Here is a 22,379-nt window from a genome sequence, read left to right as displayed (position 1 = left end):
AGGAATACTGAAAGATATCTACAGCGGCTCCACAGTCACCGTAGTCACCGAGGCAACCAAATCCCAATGAAGAAGGGCGTCAGGCAGGGAGATACAATCTTTCCAATGCTATTCACAACGTGTTTACAGGAGGTATTCAGATACCTGGATTGGGAAGAATTGGGGATAAGAGTTAATGGAGAATACCTTTGTAACTTCCGATTTGCTGATGATATTGCCCTGCTTAGTACCTAAGGGGACCAATTGCAATGCATGCTCACTGGCCTGGAGAGGCGAAGCAGAAGGGTGGGTCTAAAAATTAATCTCTAGAAAACTAAAATAATGCTTAATGGTCTCGGGAAGAGAACAGCAGTTTACGATAGGTAGCGAGGCACTGGAAGTGGTAAGGGAATACATGTACTTAGTACAGGTAGTGACCACGGATCCGGATCATGAGACTGAAATAACTAGAAGAATAAGAATGGGCTGGGGCGCGTTTGGCTGGCATTCTCAGATCACGAACAGGAGGTTGCCATTATCCCTCAAGAGAAAAGTGTATAACAGCTGCCTCTTACCAGTACTCACCTAAGGGGCAGAAACCTGGAGGCTTACGAAAAGGGTTCTACTTAAATTGAGGACGACGCAACGAGCTATGGAAAGAAGAATGATGGGTGTAACGTTAAGGGATAAGAAAAGAGCAGATTGGGTGAGGGAACAAATGCGAGTTAATGACATCTTAGTTGAAATCAAGAAAAAGAAATGGGCATGGGCAGGGCATGTAATGAGGAGGGAAGATAACCGATGGTCATTAAGGGTTACGGACTGGATTCCATGAGAAGGGAAGCGTAGCATGGGGCGGCAGAAAGTTAGGTGGGCGGATGAGATTAAGAAGTTTAGAGGGACAACATGGCCACAATTAGCACATGACCGGGGTATTTGAAGTATGGGAGATGCCTTTGCACTGCCGTCGGCGTAGCCAGGCTGATGATTATGATGATGATGATGATGATGATGATGATGATGATGATATCCGTATTCTAAAGCACAGTCAGCGTAATACATTTAATATCCAGCTCAGCGGGAGGTCCCGATAAAGTATTATAATCAGCCGCGCCCAACGACTGCGGTGTTTTAAGGCATGAAATCGTTGGACTTATCAACTATAGGAACAATGTAATCTTTGTCCGTTGCAGCGTTGCTGTCTCAGTATCTTATCACAATCTGAAATATAATGAAACCTCTTACAAGCATAACTGTCGAATTTCATTGTGTAATCACGGCTTATCATATATATGCTCGTGAAAATGACCTTGGTCGAACTCGCCGAGCCATTTGAATACCAATAGAACACTGACGTTTTCTAAAGACATGCGTGATTTCTGACTGACGATTTCATTTTCAAGCTGTTTCTAAGAGCTACACAATTACCCATTTCCCGGCGGGAGGCAACACAACATATATTTTGTATTTTGAAAAAATGAAGGCCACTTTTTGGTGACGTGCACCGAAAACGAGCTCTGCGTTGGTTGCTTACGTGCTCTGACAACAGTAACTTACTGGTCGCTTTATCCCAATTTTTATGCGTTATACACGGAATTTGGTTGTTTCCCCCCGGTATTCTTGGTAAAATATGCGAGGGACGGTGTTTATATTTAGTCAACGTACGAAACAATGTTCCGAGTGACGAGCGATATATGTTTACTCTGAGTAGGTTCATTACAGCCTTTGTAGAAAGTTACTCATTGAAGCGTGCCAGGGTGTCATACTGCCGCTAATCTAGATGTTTCCTAGATTCCTAAAACAACTCACGAGATATGGATATGAAATTCTGTGAAAATAGGAAAATTTTAAGCGCAATGCTTCGCGAAACTTCATTTTCCTGCTTTATATACAAGTGTCGCAGATAACTACTAAACCCTCGTTTCTTCATGCATTTTTGTGAAATATCTTCAGTCACGAATTACGATCTACTGTCGATAAATGCGTACAATTTACATAATTTTATCTCGATGCGCAGGAAACTCCATATAGAAAGCAAGTCAAGGTGGGAGAATGACTGTGCATTTTATAGTGACTCATCATAATTACATGGTAATTAACTATTCATTTATTGTGCAGTCAGTCATGCTACGTTCCTTTATTAAATATATTGAACAGCCGCTCGAATTACACGCACAGTTTAATTATTGGTCACAAGTATTGCAACAAGGAAAGAAATAATCTTTCGCGAATACTACCGAAACGCCTCACTTCAAACGTCCCGTCAAAGATGGTAGTGCCTTCACGAAAGCGGTCGTGTGAAGCGATACATTTCACTCAGGTGAAATGGGCGTACTTTAACAGTGCAGAATGTTCAATTTTCTAAAATCTTAATGTTTATTGTCTATTCCTTGCAACCACTGCACAGTAACAGCCAAAATAACTCGCGTTCACGAATGTGTACGCCGTGACTGAAGGGGATATTACGAGATTCGTAGTTTGTTTCTCCACTGTCCTTGGTGAGCTAAGCAAGGCATATTGTTTATATATAAGGAAAGTTAGGGGCGTCGTATGGATAAGATGTCGGCAATGTTCCAAATGAGTGGGTGAAATGCGCATTTTCTAGCAGAATACGTATGCCATTGGTAGCGTCATTAGTGCGTTTTACGAGTGGTGTAAGACTTAGACGTCTGCGCTGGCATAATTACAACAGCTGAGGTGAAATTTTGCGAACCTAAGGGGAAGAATACTCCAAGTTTATGTACCATGGTAAATACGAGTCGATCAAATACAGCGTTATAGAACTTGTAAGCAAGTGTTCGAAAGTATCACGCTACAGCTAGGTTTCCCATTGTCCCAAGAGAACTCTGCGTTTCAGATATTTTATACTTTGAAGGAATAGGTAGCATTTTAAGTGCAATGTGTACGCTTTCTGGCTTATTTAGAAGCGTTACGAATAATTATTGAACCATCATCTTTTTTCCCTTCAATTTTTCATAGGTTATATGTTAGTTTCGCCTTGTGTACTCACTGAACTAAAGGAGGTAGCTTCGTTATATAACTGTATAAGGACAGGTTAAGGGGTGATGTGGAGGTGAATTTCCAAATAGATTGGTGATTGAGGCTTTCGAAATCAATTACGTATGCAAGCAATATAACGTGTTATGAGCGTGTCTAACGAGCGGGCAAGAATTTAGTCCGCTGCCTCGGCAGAACTATAAAAGCCGCCAAGACCAAATTCTCTCTCTGTGCTCTTTATGCCTCTGTGCGAAGATAAATGCGGTTGGATCAAACGCAGCCGTTCTTAACAGTTTCTTATTCAAGTGTTAGAGCGTGTGATATGGCCGCTATCAGCTATGCTTCCTAGTGGCCCGACATAGCGGTAGTTGAACCGGTTTGTGTTTTGTGGAAACAGCAGGGGGGAAATGGTAACTGCAATGTGCGACAAAATTTTTGCATTTCTGGTTCGGTTAGAAGCGTTGCAGATAATTAATGAACCGTAGTTTTTCTTTACTTATCTTTAGGCGTCATAACACGTTCCGTCTTAGTTTCAGCGATGTCCTCAATGAAGAAAACCAGACATTTCGCTTCTTTTTGGCGAAGATAAAGGGTGCGTTATGGGCAATTTGAACGCAAACTTCGAAGATAGGACACTAATTATAACATTTGTAGCAAATTATGGTATGTGAGCTATCCGGAGCTTTATGAATGTGTTTTGCGAACGAAGAATTTATCTCGTTACCCTGGAAGAACTGTGAACTCAAAAGATATAAAATCTAGCGGGAATAGAAGGGGGGGGGGGGGCGTTAAAGAGCAATAACGCATTGCATACCTCGCTAAGCAGTTGTAGTGGTGGCTTTCAAGAGATTCGCTGGACATCTACTGTCGTAGGGCCAGGATGGCCAGAAAATATTTTTGTGTGGATATTGCAGATAATTTATGTTGATTGCACGTCGTTGTGTATAACCTCGGCAATACCGTTACCTAAATTAGCGATGAATTTATGCTGTAGACTTAAACAGCAAATACAATTATTTGTTCAATTTGAATTCCTTGTAGAAAATCTGAATTTTTTATGTGCGCTGTACTGCTGCTACTGGGCGGGATCCAGGACCACTGTGGGGCACTCATTGCCTTTGGTCCCTTCATCATAGTGAGATTTTATATAGTTGCACGAGACAAATGAAAATTCAGATAATTTCGCGGGCCTTCATGGCTCATCATGTGTGATTGATAAATGGGTCCCTATCAGTTAAATACAAATATAACTGAGAGGCATTTCCAGGCTATTTCAGTTATTGTAATATTATTTCGCAGTATATATACAGAGATCAAAGCCTCTGCGGTTTGCCCCAACCCCCATCTAGAAATAGTTGGTACCCCACATGCTGTGCCCCACGTCGACGACTAGCTTGTAGTGCCAGAGAAAGTCGGCTCCGATGGTTGGCTGCTGCACGTCCGTGATGAGAAAGATCCATTCAAAGATACATCTGAGGCCGACGTCAAGATTCATCGACTTTTGGCCGTAGGTCAGGATGGTCGATCCCTTGACCGCGGTGAAAGGAGGCGAGTCGAGAGGATAGCGTCGCTGAGCCAATGTAGGAGGCGGGACGCAGATCTCGGCGCCAGTGTCAATGAGATAGCGGACTTGGGTGACACGGTTGGTGACGTGGAAGAGGCAACTGGATCTGGGGCCGGGAAGAGCAGTCCCCGTCAGTGTTCGGCCCAACCGTTTCCCGCGTAGGAGCAGAGCTGACGCACTGGCTTACGCAAGAGCTGTAGCGTCGGTGGTACCAGCAAAGCATAACGGGATGTGGAAAATGGCGTCCAGAGTGACCGGGGCTGGGGCGCCGATGTCGTGACGAAAAACGCGGCCAACGTGTTCGGACGGCAGCGACCTCAGCTGTCAGTCGCGCTACTTGCCGTGTGAGCTCCTCGTTAGCTTCGAGCAGACGCGCATAGCTGTCGCCAGCGGCTACGCCGTTGGACGGAGGGTTAGGTTGGTGATGAGCCGTGACCAGAGAGGAAATATCGACATCCATAATGTTGTGAGTCAACTGAGCCAGCGATTCCTGCGTCGAGGATGATCGCGGTCAGGATCATGCGCACCTGCGGTGGAAGGCACTGCATGAAACGTTCCCGAAGAAGAGCGCTCTCGGTTGAAGGAGCCAGGTCTCCAGCCATGGTCTGCATGCGACGCATTAAGTCGGTGGGTTTGCAGTTGCCGAGCTCCTGGAATGTAAGAAGTTGCTGTAATCGATGCTGCTCCCTTTCAGTAGTGCGCTGGATGAGCGTCGCCATAAGGTGGTCATAGGGGCGGTCGACGGGCGGGGAGTGTGGAACATCGCGAACGATCGCTGCAGTATTAGGCGGAAGCGCTCCAACGACGTGGTCGAACATGGTTAACTGTGAACTGAGGCGGTGACGACGGAACAAGGATTCGATGACAATTAACCAACATTCCGAGTTCAACTGCCGGAATTCCGAGAGCTTGAGAGCGGAGACTTTGGGCTCGCGGGGTGGTGCTGATGATAGTACTTGATCGGAAATATCCGTTGCCATGGCTTACTTGTTACAAGGCGGATTGCGAAGACAGCGCGACTCGAGTTCCTGGCGGCGGTAGGCCCAGCGAAGCGGCCGAGGCAAGTGTAAAGCAGGAGCTGAGCGCCATGACGCAAAGTCCGGAGTCACCAACTTGTAGGTGAGGAAAAAAACCAGACAGACGCTGGTTCCTGGTGTCCACAAAATATATTTCCGAAGCACGCATACCCAACCACTCTTCTATCACCAAAGTTTCTTATGCCTTGTCTTTCATTATTTACAAAGTTATACCTCCGAAACTTGATTATGACTAGCCCATAAACAAATGCAATGAAAAGAAAAGAACACCGACAGCACACACCTTTTATGTCTTCTCAGATTGAAATAGTTAAAGTGCGAAACAATAACAGTAGATCGCTCCATGCAAGAGGCCACGTTTCTACCAGGAAGCTCGCCTTCGTGCATAGCGTTCGACGCCTGTGGACAATACGGTTACATAAGCTGCATTTGCCGGGAAGCGTGAAAAGCAGTCAGGGAGCTTGCAAGCAATCGCACGTTCCACTCTCAAAGGCGTAGCTTAAGCGTCCTCAAGATTTTTTGAAAATGGACCAATGATGCAGTTGCGCTACGCTACCGATCCGCCTGAGTGAATGGTGGATGTACGTCCGTGTTCTAGCTGCTACTGTTCGTACAGTTCGCAATTATGAACACGTTGAGGTCAAAAGAGGAATTCTCAAAATAAAATGAAACCTTAACTTCAGCGATGCAGCGAAGCGCAACACATGAACGGCCAGGCAGCTCCCCTGACTACTTTACAAGTCGCCTTCAATTCTCGTTCGCTAATAAGAGCCAGTGACCCTTGTTGAACCGTTTGCTTTGTCGCTCACAAGTAGTTCTGTCTTCATCCGTTTTTTGGACACCGTGAGTTAATCATTCCGTTATGCAGACCACTAGTAAAAGCTTGTAAATTAGTAGCACGTGATTATGGCTCCGTATCAGACGTCGTGTTTCAGCATGCGATCAACAGCATACGCCCCCTGTCCATACACAACTATGTGGTGATGAAGCTTTGCCTACTCAATGCAGTGAATGCCATTAGTGGGACCTGCGCGTACAAGAGGGAGAATGTATACACGTGCAGTAGGTCACTTCGATGGTAATCACTGCCAGCACTACTGAGGGCTCGTTTTTCTAATCAAGTAGTCATTGCGTGCTTGGAAGAAGTATTCAAGCTATCAAACTGGGAAGGTTTAGGAGCAAGGATCGACGGCGAATACCTCAGCAACCTTCGGTTTGCCGATGGCATTGTTCTATTCAGCAACACTGTGGACGAGTTAGAACAAATGACTGAGGACCTTAACAGGGAGAGTGTAAGAGTGGGGTTGAAGTTTAATATGCAGAAGACAAAGATAATGATGAATAACCGGGCAAGAGAACAAGAGTTCAGGATCGCAAGCCTGCCTCTAAAGTCTGAAAGAGTACGTTTACCTAGGTCAACTAATCACAGGGAAACCTGACCACGAGAAGGAAATTCAGAGAAGAATAAAATATGTTGGATCGCATACGGCAGACATCGTGACCTCCTGACTGGGAGCTTACCGTTATCATTGAAAAGGAAAGTATACAATCAATGCATTTTGACGGTGCTGAGATATGGGGCCGAGACTTCAAGAACGACAAAAAGCTCGAGAACAAGTTAAGGACCGCGCAAAGAGCGATGGAACGAAGACTGCTAGGCATAACTTTAAGAGACAGAAAGAGAGTGGTTTGGATCAGAGAGAAAACGGGTGTAGACGATATTGTAATAGACAATAAGAGAACGAAATGCCGCTGGGCCGGACATATAACGCGCAGATTAGATAACCGTTGAGCCATTAGGGTGACAGAATGGGTACCAAGAGAAGGGAAGTGCAGTAGAGGACGGCAGAAGACTAGTTGATGCGACGAAATTAGGAAATTTGCGGTTGCTAGGTGGAATCGGTTGGCGCAGGACAGGGGTAATAGGAGATCGCGGGGAGATGCCTGGTTCTGCAGTGGACATAAAATAGGCTGATGATGATGAGACGTTTAGAAGTGGCTGTAGGCGTTGAATATGTTGTACATGAAAGGTTAGAGTGGAATGTGCGTAAAGAGCATGAAAATTGGCCTTCGGGAACATCGTAATTAGCGGTAACCACGCGGCACAAACCGTAGCAGTTCGCAGTAGATGGTAATGATTACGAGCACAGAAGCTGGTGCAATATAGTTGTTCTTAAGTTTATTTATCAACGCGAGGCAGAAGTGCATATTGCTTAAAAGGTTTTATAAATGGTTTCATCGCGCATCTCAAATGTCGCAGTATGATTTATATTGTTGCATCCTCTTAGTTTTTACTGATAGCGCTGCATACCTTATGTAAAACCTGCACGCGAGACCAAAATGAAACAAAAAAATGAACAAAAACCAATAGTTTAGTCTGTAGTACATTTCAGTCTGCAGATGATTATGCAGAGCACTTATGATCAACATCGCTATCAAGCTGATCGATATCATTTTTGATGAGTTGTTTAGCTTCTGCTTTTTACATTTCAGTGCGATGAAGGGTGTCGCTGTGTATGAGGTTAATTTCCTTTGTATGTGTTGCTAGTTCTGGTCTGTCATTGGCTGTGACAATCTGGTGCTCGCCGCACTGCGAATAGTTTTCTGTACAGGGTACGTTGCGCTGAGTATTGCACTGGCTCAAAATTCCAGAGCAGGGAACAAGGACGCAGACAGAGGAAGCGCAAACTGCCAATTCTATTTTTTCTGGAGAACACGTTATGTACAAAGTGATGAAGGACGTTGGGCAGTGACATGCCATGCGACAATGTTACAGCCAGAAACACGGAGTGCAACCACAGATGTACCCGTTTATTTATTGTAGTAAATACCATGAAAACAAAGTTGCCAATTCTTGGCGTGACCATATAATCGCTTATTGCTACGGTGGGGTTCGCCTGACGTGGCAAAAAAATTTGGAGCACGCTTAATCTTCACTTTCAAGAGTGGAACGCGATAGCATTAAAAGATCCCTGACGGCTTCTTACACTTCCCGGAAACTGCAGCCTATGTAAGCGTATTGTTTACCAGGAAACGCTGGCGGCGAACCCTAAGCACGAAGGCGAGCTTTTCGGTAGAAACGCGGCCTCTTGAATGGGCCGTGATGGATGGATGGATGTTATGAGCGTCCCCTTTGGAACGGGGCGGTGAGTTGTGCCACCAAGCTCTTGCTATTGACACGTGTACTTATCTTTATCGGGCGACCACGTTTCGCCGCTTAACAACTGTAATCGCACAGCGACGGACGCGCCTGCATGTATCCGACGTTTCTGGAAAGTTATCGATGATTCTACCCGGCTGTCTGTTGTCGCCGAACCTTATGTTATCTGATTTCATCGCCTGACGCGAATGGCGTAGAACATTGTGGAATACGCGCGGGTCCCAGCGATTAGTCTGGAACATTCGACGACTGCTGTATAAAAGCCGACGCGCTTGACCCGCTGGGCAGATTTACGACGATCGCCGACTGTGTTCGCCGCTCTCGTTGTGCTATAAGTGTAGCCTGTTTTGTGGGCACAGGTTCGCCCAATAAAAGTTTGTTTTGTCGTTCACAGTATTGCTACTGTGTCATTCGACGTCACCACCACGTGACATCTGGTGGAGGTGCTTTTCGTTCATGTACCGGACGCCCCCGACAAGCCGTGATCCAAGCCCGGACCGCAAAGAGAACACCAACGTAGTCCCGGAGCATCGAGCAAGCCGCCGTCTTCAACAGCTTCCCCCGGAGCACGGACTTCTACCTGAGAAGACCAAGAAGATTGTGGACAAGGCAACCCCAATGGCAGCCCCAGCGTCCCCCATCGTGCTGCAGCAGCCCAGGGAACCTCCGACGTTCCGCGGATCAACATTCGAGGACCCGGAAACCTGGCTCGAAACGTATGAGAGGGTCGCTAAGTTTAACAGTTGGGACAGCGACGACAAGCTGCGGCATGTCTATTTCGCATTGGAAGACGCCGCCAGGACGTGGTTCGAGAATCGGGAAGCCACCTTAACGACGTGGGACCTGTTCCGAAGCGGGTTCTTGCACACGTTTACAAGCGTCGTGCGAAAAGAGCGAGCCCAAGCTCTACTAGAAACCAGAGTGCAGCTGCCAAACGAGACGATCGCGATCTTCACGGAGGAGATGGCCCGTCTTTTCCGGCACGCCGACCCGGAAATGTCGGAGGAGAAAAAAGTTCGCTTCCTGATGCGCGGCGTCAAGCAAGACCTTTTCGCCGGACTTATTCGTAACCCACCGAAGACTGTGGCTGAGTTTTCTGCAGAGGCATCGATGATCGAGAAAACTCTGGAGATGCGCACCCGGCAATATAACCGCCAGGGGCACACGCCGCAGTATGCCATCCAAGGACTGGGTTCGGACGACCTTCAAGAGACCATCAGGGCCATTGTGCGCGAAGAACTGCGCAAGGTCCTGCCTTCGTCGCAGCCTCAAGTAGCTTCGATCGCTGACATCGTTAAAGATGAGGTTCAGCGATCGCTTGGGGTTCCTGAGGTGCAACCTCAATTACCGCAGCCCCAGCCAGAAGCAATGACCTACGCCGCCGTCGCACGCCGTCAAGGTCCCCCTCCGCGACCACGCCAGGGCCCTGCAACGACGCAATTCCGTCGTCCGCCGCCGCCGCCGCCAGCACGCCCACCCGTCGCCCAGCGCACCTACGCGAGGAAGACGGACATTTGGCGAGCCCCCGACCACCGCCCGCTCTGCTATCACTGCGGAGAAGCCGGCCATGTGTATCGCCGATGCCCATACCGGGAGATGGGACTGCGAGGTTTCGCCGTCAATGCTCCGCGCCCGCAGCGAGGTGAACGCCCTCGCGATATCGCCGACTACCTCGCCGCTACTCAGTGGAGCTCTCGACGACCGTCGCGTTCGCCATCACCAGGCCGCTACCTGTCGCCGCAGCGCCGACCATACACTGGCCCAGCCCGGGGCCGGTCAGCGAGCCCGTATCCGGAAAACTAACAGCAGCAACCGATGGAGGTGCGGTTGCTGTTCGTCGAACTGACGAAGATCCTCCGCCGCCGACGAAGACGACGAAGAAACCATCTCGACGACCTAATGACGACACGCCGCCGTCCCGAAGAAGTCGGGAAGCCAAGACTACACCGACGAAAGACGACTTGACGACGCGACGTTCCAGCTTCAGTTCAACACGACGCAGCCGTGATCCGACGCCAAGATCCAACTGCAACGCCAGACAAAGAACCACCGACCTCGACGTGCTTCTCGACGGCCACGCAGTCACTGCCTTAGTCGACACAGGGGCTGATTACTCCGTCATGAGTGGACACATCGCCGCCCAGTTGAAGAAAGTTAAGACTACGTGGGAAGGCCCTCAAATTCGTACCGCCGGAGGACACCTCATAACGCCGACTGGAATGTGCACGGCAAGAATTACCATTCACGACCGGACTTACCCTGTCACCTTCGTTATCCTCCAACAGTGTTCACGAGACGTCATTCTCGGCATGGACTTCCTCAACCAACACGGCGCAGTCATCGACCTGAAGTCGAAGTCAATAACTCTGTCGGAAGACCATGCGATACCGTCGGAGAACCCTCGTAGTCACCACGCCTTGAGTGTGCTCGAAGATCAGGTGAGCATCCCGCCTCGCTCCAGCATTGTTATTTCGGTCGGCACCGAAACACCCGCTGACTTAGAAGGTGTCATCGAAGGCGACCAACGTGTACTGCTAGACCGTGAAATTTGCGTCGCAAGAGGGATCGCTCGACTGCACGGAGGAAACACGAAAGTGTTGCTGACAAACTTCAGCCAGGAGTACAAGCACATCAACAAGGGCACGACGATCGCATACATCGAGGAAATTCTGGAAAACAGCAATGCGTTTGTCCTCTCGGATTCCGCCGCATCTACCCCGACGACCATGGTTGCCGAACCAGACTACGACATTAATCCAAGTCTCCCCGTGATTAAGCAACAGCAGCTCAGAAGTCTGCTCCGGCGATACAAAGGCTGCTTTTCGACGTCATCGAGGATTCGACAAACACCAGTCGCCAAGCATCGCATAATCACCGAGGAGTACGCTCGACCACTTCGCCAGAGCCCTTACCGAGTTTCGCCGCGAGAACGTGAAGCTATAAGAGAACAAGTCGACGAAATGCTGCGCGACGACATCATCCAGCCGTCGAAAAGCCCGTGGGCATCTCCTGTTGTGCTGGTGAAGAAAAAGGACGGAACCCTTCGTTTCTGCATCGATTATCGTCGTCTGAACAAGATCACGAAGAAGGACGTATACCCTCTCCCACGGACAGACGACGCATTGGATCGGCTCTGCAACGCTAAATACTTCTCCTCGATGGACCTCAAGTCTGGCTATTGGCAAATAGAAGTCGACGAAAGAGATCGTGAAAAGACCGCCTTCATCACCCCAGACGGCCTCTACGAGTTCAAGGTTATGCCATTTGGACTGTGCTCGGCGCCTGCAACGTTCCAGCGCGTGATGGACACGGTTTTAGCAGGATTGAAGTGGCAGACCTGTCTCGTTTACTTGGATGACGTCGTTGTATTCGCCGAAAATTTTGACGATCACCTTAGGCGGCTTGCCACAGTACTAGAGGCCATCAAGTCATCAGGGCTCACTCTGAAGCCAGAAAAGTGCCGCTTCACTTACGACGAGCTTCTATTCCTAGGCCACGTCATCAGCAAATCCGGAGTACGCCCCGACCCGCAGAAAACAGCTGCCATTGCAAAGTTCCCGCAGCCCACCGACAAGAAGGCAGTGCGTAGATTTCTTGGCATGTGTGCCTACTACAGGCGATTTGTCAAGAACTTTTCACGCATCGCTGAGCCGCTGACACAGCTAACTAAATGTGACGTCGAGTTCAAGTGGGAAACGCCACAGGGCGACGCATTTCAAGAACTCAAACGACGCATGCAGTCGCCGCCCGTACTTGCGCACTTCGACGAGCACGCCGATACCGAAATACACACTGACGCCAGTAGCCTAGGCCTCGGTGCCGTCCTAGTCCAGAGAAAAGATGGACATGAACACGTGATAGCTTACGCTAGCCGATCATTGTCAAAAGCAGAAGGCAATTATTCTACAACCGAAAAGGAATGCCTCGCCATCGTTTGGGCCACAGCGAAATTTCGCCCTTACCTGTATGGCAGGCCATTCAAGGTGGTCAGCGATCATCACGCGTTGTGTTGGCTAGCTAACCTAAAAGACCCCTCAGGACGGCTGGTACGGTGGAGCCTCAGGCTACAAGAATACGACATCACTGTAACCTACAAGTCCGGACGAAAACACTCAGATGCCGATTGCCTATCCCGCGCCCCCATTGACCCGCCGCCGCAAGATGACGAGGATGACGACGCCTTCCTTGGAATAATAAGCGCGGAAGACTTCGCCGAACAGCAACGAGGAGACTCGGAGCTAAAAGCCCTAATCGAGTATTTGGAAGGGCACACCGACGTTGTCCCAAGGGCATTTAAGCGTGGATTATCTTCGTGCACGCTTCAAAACAACCTACTCGTGAAGAAGAACTTCTCACCAGTCCGCGCCAACCACCTTCTTGTTGTTCCGTCGGCGCTACGTCCAGAAGTACTGCACGCCCTACATGACGATCCGACCGCTGGGCACCTCGGTTTCTCCCGGACGCTATCGAGGATACAAGAAAGGTATTACTGGCCGCGCCTAACCACCGATGTCGCCCGTTACGTCAAGACATGCCGCGACTGTCAGCGACGCAAGACACCACCGACAAGACCAGCGGGATTACTACAGCCGATCCAGCCTCCTTACCGACCTTTTCAGCAGATCGGGATGGACTTGTTGGGACCGTTTCCGACATCAGCTTCCGGAAATAGGTGGATTGTCGTGGCGACGGACTATCTCACCCGCTTCGCTGAAACTAAAGCTCTACCGAAAGGCAGCGCAGCCGAAGTGGCTAAATTTTTCGTCGAGAACATCCTGTTGCGACATGGTGCTCCAGAAGTCCTCATCACCGACAGAGGAACGGCCTTTACAGCGGAGCTCACTCAAGCCATTCTGAACTACAGTCAGACAAGGCACAGGAGGACAACGGCCTACCATCCGCAGACGAATGGTCTTACGGAGCGGCTGAATAAGACCCTCGCCGACATGCTAGCGATGTACGTCGACGTCGAGCACAAGACGTGGGACGCGGTCCTGCCGTATGTCACCTTCGCCTACAACACGGCGGTGCAAGAAACAACACAGATCACGCCATTCAAGTTGGTTTACGGCAGGAACCCGACGACGACGCTCGACGCCATGCTGCCGCACGTCACTGACGAGGAGAATCTTGACGTCGCTACCTATCTCCAGCGCGCCGAAGAAGCCCGACAGCTCGCCCGCCTACGGATCAAGACCCAGCAGCGTACCGACAGCCGACACTACAACCTCCGACGACGCTTCGTCGAGTACCAGCCCGGCGACCGTGTTTGGGTATGGACCCCGATACGCCGGCGAGGACTCAGTGAGAAGCTGCTGCGACGCTATTTCGGACCCTACAAGGTCATCCGACGTATTGGCGCACTAGACTATGAGGTCGTGCCAGACGGCATTTCGCACTCACAGCGGCGCCGCGCACGATCTGAAGTGGTCCACGTGGTGCGCCTTAAACCATTTTACGGACGCTGATGAACTTCCTTAGTTTGTTGTTTTCTTTGCTACGAGTGCTTTTCTTTGTTACTTTCGTTTGTTAGCAGCATCGGGGCGATGCTTTTTAAGAGGGGGGTAATGACACGTGTACTTATCTTTATCGGGCGACCACGTTTCGCCGCTTAACAACTGTAATCGGACAGCGACGGACGCGCCTGCATGTATCCGACGTTTCTGGAAAGTTATCGATGATTCTACCCGGCTGTCTGTTGTCGCCGAACCTTATGTTATCTGATTTCATCGCCTGACGCGAATGGCGTAGAACATTGTGGAATACGCGCGGGTCCCAGCGATTAGTCTGGAACATTCGACGACTGCTGTATAAAAGCCGACGCGCTTGACCCGCTGGGCAGATTTACGACGATCGCCGACTGTGTTCGCCGCTCTCGTTGTGCTATAAGTGTAGCCTGTTTTGTGGGCACAGGTTCGCCCAATAAAAGTTTGTTTTGTCGTTCATAGTATTGCTACTGTGTCATTCGACGTCACCACCACGTGACCCTATTGTACTGCCTAATGTCTCACCTAGGTAAAAAAAAAAAAACTAAAAAAATGCACGATGAATTCCCATAACCAAATTTTCTGACTCCCTATTGTGAACGTTGCTTTTGTATGGCTCCGTTTTTTGTCGTTTCCCTACTTTTCTTCCACCAGTCTTCCACCAGTCTTCCACTCGCGTCTTACTAATCTCTATGGGGAACCAGCGCTGGAGTTTTCACGACGCTTGCAGCGCCACCCTGGCGGTCAGAACGTGCACAATGCAGCCGCTCCCGCGGACGAACATTGCTACTGGTAGCGGCGTAGCGTGCGCTCAAAGTGGAAGGAATACAAAAGGACGCCGACGGTACTGTTGCGTATACAAGTGTCACAACTACGTCGGAATGAGGGAGGATGTATCCTTCTGCGTCTTTTCATCTAAACCCTACGAACCAGAACGGAGGCGGCGTTGCATCCAAGCAGTCAGGCGAGCGGAGTAAGTTGCCGTAGTGTCGCCCTGTCAAGCGGTGTCGGGCTGGTTTCTAAATCGAATTTCGCGTGTGTGCTTGGTTTATTCCATAGTGAAGACGGTCAGCCGTCGCAGCCAGTACCAAACAGCAGAATCTGCAGTCGGTATTTCGTCGGAAACAAAATGAGCACTAGCATGCACCATCCGGCATATGTACCAAACCATTTTTCCTTCGCAATACGACCGCCAAGCTCCTTCCGATGCCACCACACCAAGCGAACGATACGAAAGGTAAATAGTTTCCATTCAGTGCCAAGAATTATGTGGCAGGGAAGCTGCCTTATAATACGAGTTGTGTGCGCATACTGCCGGCGCACGCGCGACTAAACCGCCTATGTGTTTTTAAAAATGCGGATGAGGACTCGGCGCTGAGATGCATGCGGTAAATTTATGTAATTAGTGCTAAATATAGCCAGGGTTGCTACGGATCAAGCAGCGGAGCACTCAAACCTCTGCTTGCCCGAGTCAGCTGATGCGATAAAGCTTTCTCCTCCATTGACTGCTGTGGCGAAGTAACATCAGAATTTCTTATGTCTAACCAGAGAAGTATGGAATGTCTGCAGGCCAACTAATACTTCCGAAACCAAATCAGAGAAGTATGGAATGTCTTCAGGCCAACTAATACTTCCGAAACCATACCGCAGCAAGACTGGCGCCGTAGCTGCTAGATTTGCTAGGCAGGCTGCCACACAAGCATGGGAACGGCACACGGCGCAACCGTTAAATAAACGCACGTGCTCGCCGCGACACACAGGGAAAAACATATAAAGCTTAAAAAAGCTGCTTTCGTCATTTCTTCAATTGATGGCGCTAGCTTTTTTACGAAAACTGTACACTTGAAGCGGCGCGAAAACGGAAACATGCGAACTATGAGACGGCCGCGGACGTGTCGTCTGGTCGATCGGCTGGAGTATGCCGCATTTCGTCGCCAGGGTGGCGTGCAACGCACTTAGGGTGCCTCGATCCGCGCTACTCCGATCCCGCTACTACGGCGGGAGGCGGCGCTGACATCGAGGCACCCTACAACGCACCCTTTACGACGCGCCGCCTATCCAGTGCTGGTTCCCCATCGCGGACGTGTTTACTTATGGATGGGCGGACTCATAGAATTACTATACTGACTCTAGAGGACAAGCTACCCATAGGGCCCATGCATTGAAATCGGGAACCGCAAGAGCGCCGCCATGTTGCTACGCGCCGACGTTGCCAGCTCCTGAGACGCTTGCTAGACTTGGTGACAGTAGTCAGTTTTAATCCGGCAACCGTAGCAGCATGGCGTCTCGCTTGTAGTGTCGTGATGTGTGCGTGCAGCCGTGTGTTTGGGCTTTATAAGTTGGTTCTTTATTCTGTGTTGCGGGACGGTGTGGGTGTGGTCCATGTTGGCCGTACAGATGGCAGTTATGCAACCGAGGGATGATCGTGTTGAAGTTTCCGGCGGTATGCGGTTTTCAGCGGCGGTCACGCCTGTTGCAGGAGTGTCACTCGACGAGGTTACGAGCTCGAAGCTATGGTCAGATTCCTCGTTGGCGTTCCTTAATTCTCTTCACACGGGCGTGGTATGTTGCAAAAGCCGCTTTCGCGATCTATCGTCGCGACGATAGATCGGTTTTTTTTTTATTACTATAAGTACTGATCCAGCTGGAGGGTACATGTAACCGACAAACGCAAGTCTCAGGAGAGCACCTGAGATTATAATAAAGCAGGCGGCGCAGGAACTCCAGGGCACTCATGGGACAGTGGGGGGATCAAAGCTCGAAGCAGAACGGTACGTAGGTTGGGGCCGCCGAGGCAGGTGTGTGCCAGGGAGTGTTCGCACGGACAGCTGGCACGCGCAGCAGTGCCTCGCAAGGTCGAGATACCTTAAAGGCACCTGCGCCCATGATCTTTCTTTTGCCTCGGTGCAGTGAGCACGATTAACCAGAATAATATGGAGGGCATCCGGTGCAGTCGCGAATGCGTCATGGCAAATGTAGCTCGCGTCGCCTGGCGTGTGTAGTAATATCAGAGTTGGTTGTATGAACTTTATGCATAATACGCTTTGTTACGGTACCTTAACGGAATGGGTCTAGAGGACGGGGTTGGTACATTTTTTCGTACCGCCCTAATCCTATATCCCCACTACAAACACACACACACACATACACTCCCCTTTGTTTATGTATACATACAATTCCTTGCCATGAAAGATCATAGCTTCCTTTATTTTTGAAAAATAGAGGAGGCTATGGACGGATTGACCAGTTCAAGTTGTCAACTTGTCAGTAACTGTCATAGGAATCACTGTAATAAACAATTCCACGATCGGATTGTTTACTTTCATTTTTTGTTGTAACACTGAGGACTACATAGAACTTTATCTTGTAAATGTGAGAGAAGTATGTGGATATCACGAGCTTAAGCCAATGTGCTACACACAGACAAAGCAGCTGCTACAACATGAACTGCATTGAGGGCCACACAACACATACGTAATTAAAGGTACAAAAATAGGGGGAAGCTTCAAAATACGCTCTGTAGCACTGCAAAGTATAACATATATTGTATGTGTACAATAAATGTTCAAAAAAACAATGCATCAATGTCCCATTTGCCATCAAGTTTATTATCAAGTTCAAGTTTACTAAGTTTATTATGAGCATATGTACAACAGGAACCTACTGACACACCCGCAGTCAAGGTGGCTGTTCGAGGTGTGCTGGCTGCCTCAGTGTAAGAAAAAGAAATTGATTGAATATCGACACCAGTGCCACTGCTTCTTGCCTCTGACCTGCACGTGCCTCCGCGGCATCTTTGTGCACAAGTCTGCTGGCGTGGCGAGGCGTAAGAGTCATCCGAGAGAAAGAGTATCGTTTACATGGAGAAGTGGCTGTTCACATTGCCTGTCGCTTTCCCTCAAATGTTTCCTTGGCGACTAGGGTGACACACCCGCAGTCAAGGTGGCTGTTCGAGGTGTGCTGGCTGCCTGAACGAAAGAAAAAGAAAGAAATTAGATGAATGTCGATACCAGTGTTATTGCTTCTTGCCTCTTACCTGCATTTGCCTCCACGGCCTCTTGGCTTGCGGAGTCTGTATGCGGGAGCTGCTGTGGCTAGGCGTAGGCATTGTCTCAGCAAAAAGAAAAGGCCATTCAAATGGGGAATTATGGAAATAAATGCAGTTGTTATGTCTGCTTCTTGCACTGTTCTTGCCCAAAAGTTTTCAAAGCTAGTGTCCAGAATACACCAGCACTTTGACTGCTTCTGCTTTTTACCTGCAGGTGTTGCTGCGACATCCTTAGTATAGCTGCGTGCAGCATTGTAACACTTGGTGGAGGCATTTGAAGTGGTAGCCAAAAATATAAAGAATCATCCTTGTCTGCATGAATGCTTTCAATTTCTAAATGCAGTGGTAACTATCACTATTAGTGCAAGGCCCCCCACATCTATGCGGCAAGTGCCATAGCTCGAAACTGAATTTTTCCTTTAGTGTTTCACAAGGCATCTGATATGTCCACAGTAGATGTGATGTGTTTGTTTTTATTTATCCCAGTGTGGAGAGAGCATCATTAAATTGTTTTTTATTTTTTCGTGTCTTGTTTTTTGGTTTATTTCTGAATTTATCAAGCAGCAGTCTCATGATGCTAAAGTGACTTATGTAATGGCAATCAGCTTTTGTTTTGCAGAAAACTAACGCATTTCCTGACCCATTGTTTGACATCCCCTCACTCGCATAATTTTGCAGAGTATTCTACCTATATTGACTTGCTTGACCTCCACTAAAGAGTCTTGCAGTTTTAAATACGACTCTTTCCTTAAAATCATTCGACACTTCTCATAATTTCTGTACCTTGGGCTTCTGATACTCTGCATTCATCATTTTTGCTTGTCTCTGACTAGAAATGTCTGCTTTAATTTAGAGCATAAATTTTACCTTTGGAACATGCGGAAGGGCTTGCCATTGCATATCTGCATAGAAGGGAAACATGTTTCATTAAACATTTGCAAAATCCAATTGAAGATTGATGAATGCAGCTTGCAGTGTGATATGACTGTATGCGCCATAAAAGTAACTCATCTCACTTGGTAAATTAAAGCACATATTAGTGTGATGTACAAGATACGTTACACTTAACGTGGTGGGTTCTCTTGCTTATACAGCAAAATAATCGGTGCGCGAAAAAAAAATTCTTTTTGCATACCCCTTGTACACACTGATTAAAGGAAAATGAGCTGGAGCTGTCCACACGATCTACTTATCTTACCTGCAAGTATGGTCAACAAAAATGTGTCCCAGCTGCTTAGTGGTATTTGAGATTATGTCAGTATTGCATATGTGCCTGTTGTCTAAAATAATTTAATTTTGAAAATGCTCGCAGGGATCTGATGTGCATATCTGCAGTTTATGGATACATGTAAAAGACTCAGCATCAAGTGCAGGTGAACGGTCCCACAGGCCCGGAGTCGATCATGCAAATAGATTCGCTGCACAAATTTGTGACCAGAAAAGATATTCCACATGAAATGGCATGCAAGGAAGTGTTGAAAATATTGCACAGTTAATAAAACGCCTACGCTATTAATATGTGGGTTGATGCACTCGTTATGCAAAACGGAGGTGAGGCGTGCAGAGAGGACACAAGAGTAGAGTATTTACAAGCAAACAACACGAGCGCCGCCCACTTCTCTACTCCTGTGTCCTGTCTGCACGCCTCACCTCTGTTTCGCATAATGAATCCTTACCAACTAGCTCAGCTTTCTGTCGTTCTAAGTCTCTATACACTCGATTTCGTCCGCATTAGGCACTCGCCTCTTGATTACTTCGTGGCACAGAAATACTCGGCATCAGGCTGTTTTTCTGCTGTGGCCTTTGTAGAAGCATGATTGTTGAAAGTGCAACAATTAAACAGATTCTTTGAGTTGCTTGTGGCTTGGCCAGTACAATTCCGGTGCGCTGGTCCGCCTGTCAAGCGATTTCCTACTGAAGGGAAACCTGCAGATAAAAACACCGCTCCGCATGTAGAAAAATGCTCTACTGTGACGCTTCTCAAACGATTGTGATGCACCACAAGAGCTGCCTACTCGCGTGACATTCTCAACAAGGAGATACATTCGTGTACTTACATGTGAAGGTATATGCCAGAGCACTTCGGGGCTTCGGTGGCACATAAGGCACGAGTGTGCCATAGCGTCCGATGTCGACGCGCGATCGCATGTCAAACCTAAACTGTACGAAGCTACTACGCGTCCAAAAAACAGATTCGAAACCGAAATTCGCGTCATCCTTTATGGCATGAATGCGTACATCGTGATTTACATAAGTCACTGACTTAGCGATCGCTTTCTGTAAACTTAATATTAACGCGCCATCTTCATAAAGCCATCAGGTATGCGTTTTTAGATGACAAAGCATAAGGTGACCTGTACCTGTTTTCAGCTCTTTCAATAGTAATTGCGCTGGCCACATTGACCAGTAGCAACAGGGCGGCGCCCTAGAGGTTCTCACTTTTCCAGCCCAGCTTTTCCTCTAGAGTTCTACTAACTCTATGGGCGGACTGATACGACGGGATGCGATAAAGGATGCGATGGAGGCGAGCGCCATCTGGAACTTTTGCTAGGAACCGGGCGCGCCACTTTACAGTCTTTGAGACTAGCGCGCGCCTGCGCGCGCTAATCTCGCAGGCCATGGCCTTTCTATGAATAGTGGAAACACTGGAAAACGGATTTGTGTTTTGAGTCTTCGCGTAACAAAATTACGTTTTCTCGTATATTCAAATTACAAATCGACGCTAACATGTCTGTAGGTTCTGCGTAAGTTGTACTTTGCAATCTTTCTGTCGTACTTTACCTAGGGAAATTCCATTAGTTCAGTAACTTCCTTGCGCTGCATGGAAGTCCTGTGGTTAGGTTTACGTGGTTCTATTTTTGCCGAAGCGACGATCGACATGGGACTCGGGACGCCGATGCCGGAATTTCTGCGACACGGAGGCCCTTCTTCCGCGTTAAAATTATTGTCGGCTCTTTCAGCTTATAATAGCAAGATGATAAAAGTAACGCATCCTCACTGCTGCCCGACAGCTGCATCCATCGGGCGACTGGGCCGTGCTTTTAAGTAAGTTTATTGCAGTAGTTTTGCATATGCAAGAGAGCACGTGTAAAACCAGCAGAATAAACGTACTGTACAAAATGTACAATAAACGAACTTTCAAACGGTGCAGAAATTAATGATGGAGTGGAAAATTAAGCTTTTACAGTACTTCGCATCATCGACGCATCATCATTGCTAATGCTGTGGCACCGTCTGCTAACTGGAACTCAAATTACTTTTGCGGCCTTGTGCCGCCTCTGTAGTCCAAGAAGCGTCCAAACAAATAACTGATCTCAACTTCGAAACAAACGTCATGCTTTGCCCTCAGCGTGAGATGAGACGAAGCGATGACGAATTTTCCTATTTATTTCTTGCTATCAGGACTGAGTGCCAGTAACAGGCACAAATTCTGATTGAAGCGCACGGTCTGCATTGTATGGGAGCTGCCATGTAGCTAAATATAATCACAATTAGGGCGGCAATTACCAGCCGTAACCGCCAGAGTAATTCGCGCGCAAAGGGCGTAACGTCCCTATGTCCGGCCGCGGTGCATGCCGCCATTTGGAGGGAGCGAAATGCAAGAGCGCCCATGTAACGTGCATTGGGTACACGTTAAAGAATGCCAGGTGGGCTAAAATAATCCGCAGACCCCCACTACGGTGTGCCTAATAATTATATTGTGGTTGTGGCACGTAAACTGCCACAATTACATTTCAAAATATAGGCAGCATGTGCGAAGCAAAAATAATACACTTTAATGGTGCCAATAATCGCTCATTGCGTCCAGAGCCATATTACACTGCGCTAGGATATTTTCTATGTACATACACATGGTACCTGCCAGGGAGTGCTGCCAATTACTTGAAATAGAACATAGATAGCTGGTATGTGCCCAGAAAGAAATAATAAAGGGTGTGTTGAACGTATCGTTGATAAATGTTCGCGCATACGTCCGTCGTATCTTTGAACACCTCAAACAAAAATTAAGTAGATCCAACGCACATTTTGGAATATATGTGAACAGGACGCTTCTTGAAGGGGTTACTCAAAGGCTATAAAAATGATCAACTTGTGCAAAGCATTTTGC

General features: G+C 48.2%; 1 protein-coding gene and 1 long non-coding RNA gene across 2 annotated transcripts in view; one reads left to right on the top strand and one right to left on the bottom strand.

Annotated features, from left to right (window-relative positions):
- Positions 1–22,379, top strand: part of LOC126535347 (epoxide hydrolase 4-like) — a 61,161-nt gene that overhangs the window by 22,148 nt on the left and 16,634 nt on the right. The window lies entirely within an intron of this gene.
- Positions 17,882–20,441, bottom strand: LOC129385938 (uncharacterized). The gene is made up of 3 exons (XR_008613413.2): positions 20,329–20,441; positions 18,260–19,173; positions 17,882–18,191 (listed from the first exon to the last, which is right to left on the bottom strand). It is a non-coding gene; the product is annotated as an uncharacterized lncRNA (long non-coding RNA).

This window comes from Dermacentor andersoni, chromosome 7, assembly GCF_023375885.2.
Source record: "Dermacentor andersoni chromosome 7, qqDerAnde1_hic_scaffold, whole genome shotgun sequence".
In the NCBI taxonomy this organism is placed as follows: domain Eukaryota; kingdom Metazoa; phylum Arthropoda; class Arachnida; order Ixodida; family Ixodidae; genus Dermacentor; species Dermacentor andersoni.
Note: the sequence above shows the minus strand (reverse complement) of the source record. Positions and strands in the feature narration are given on the sequence as shown.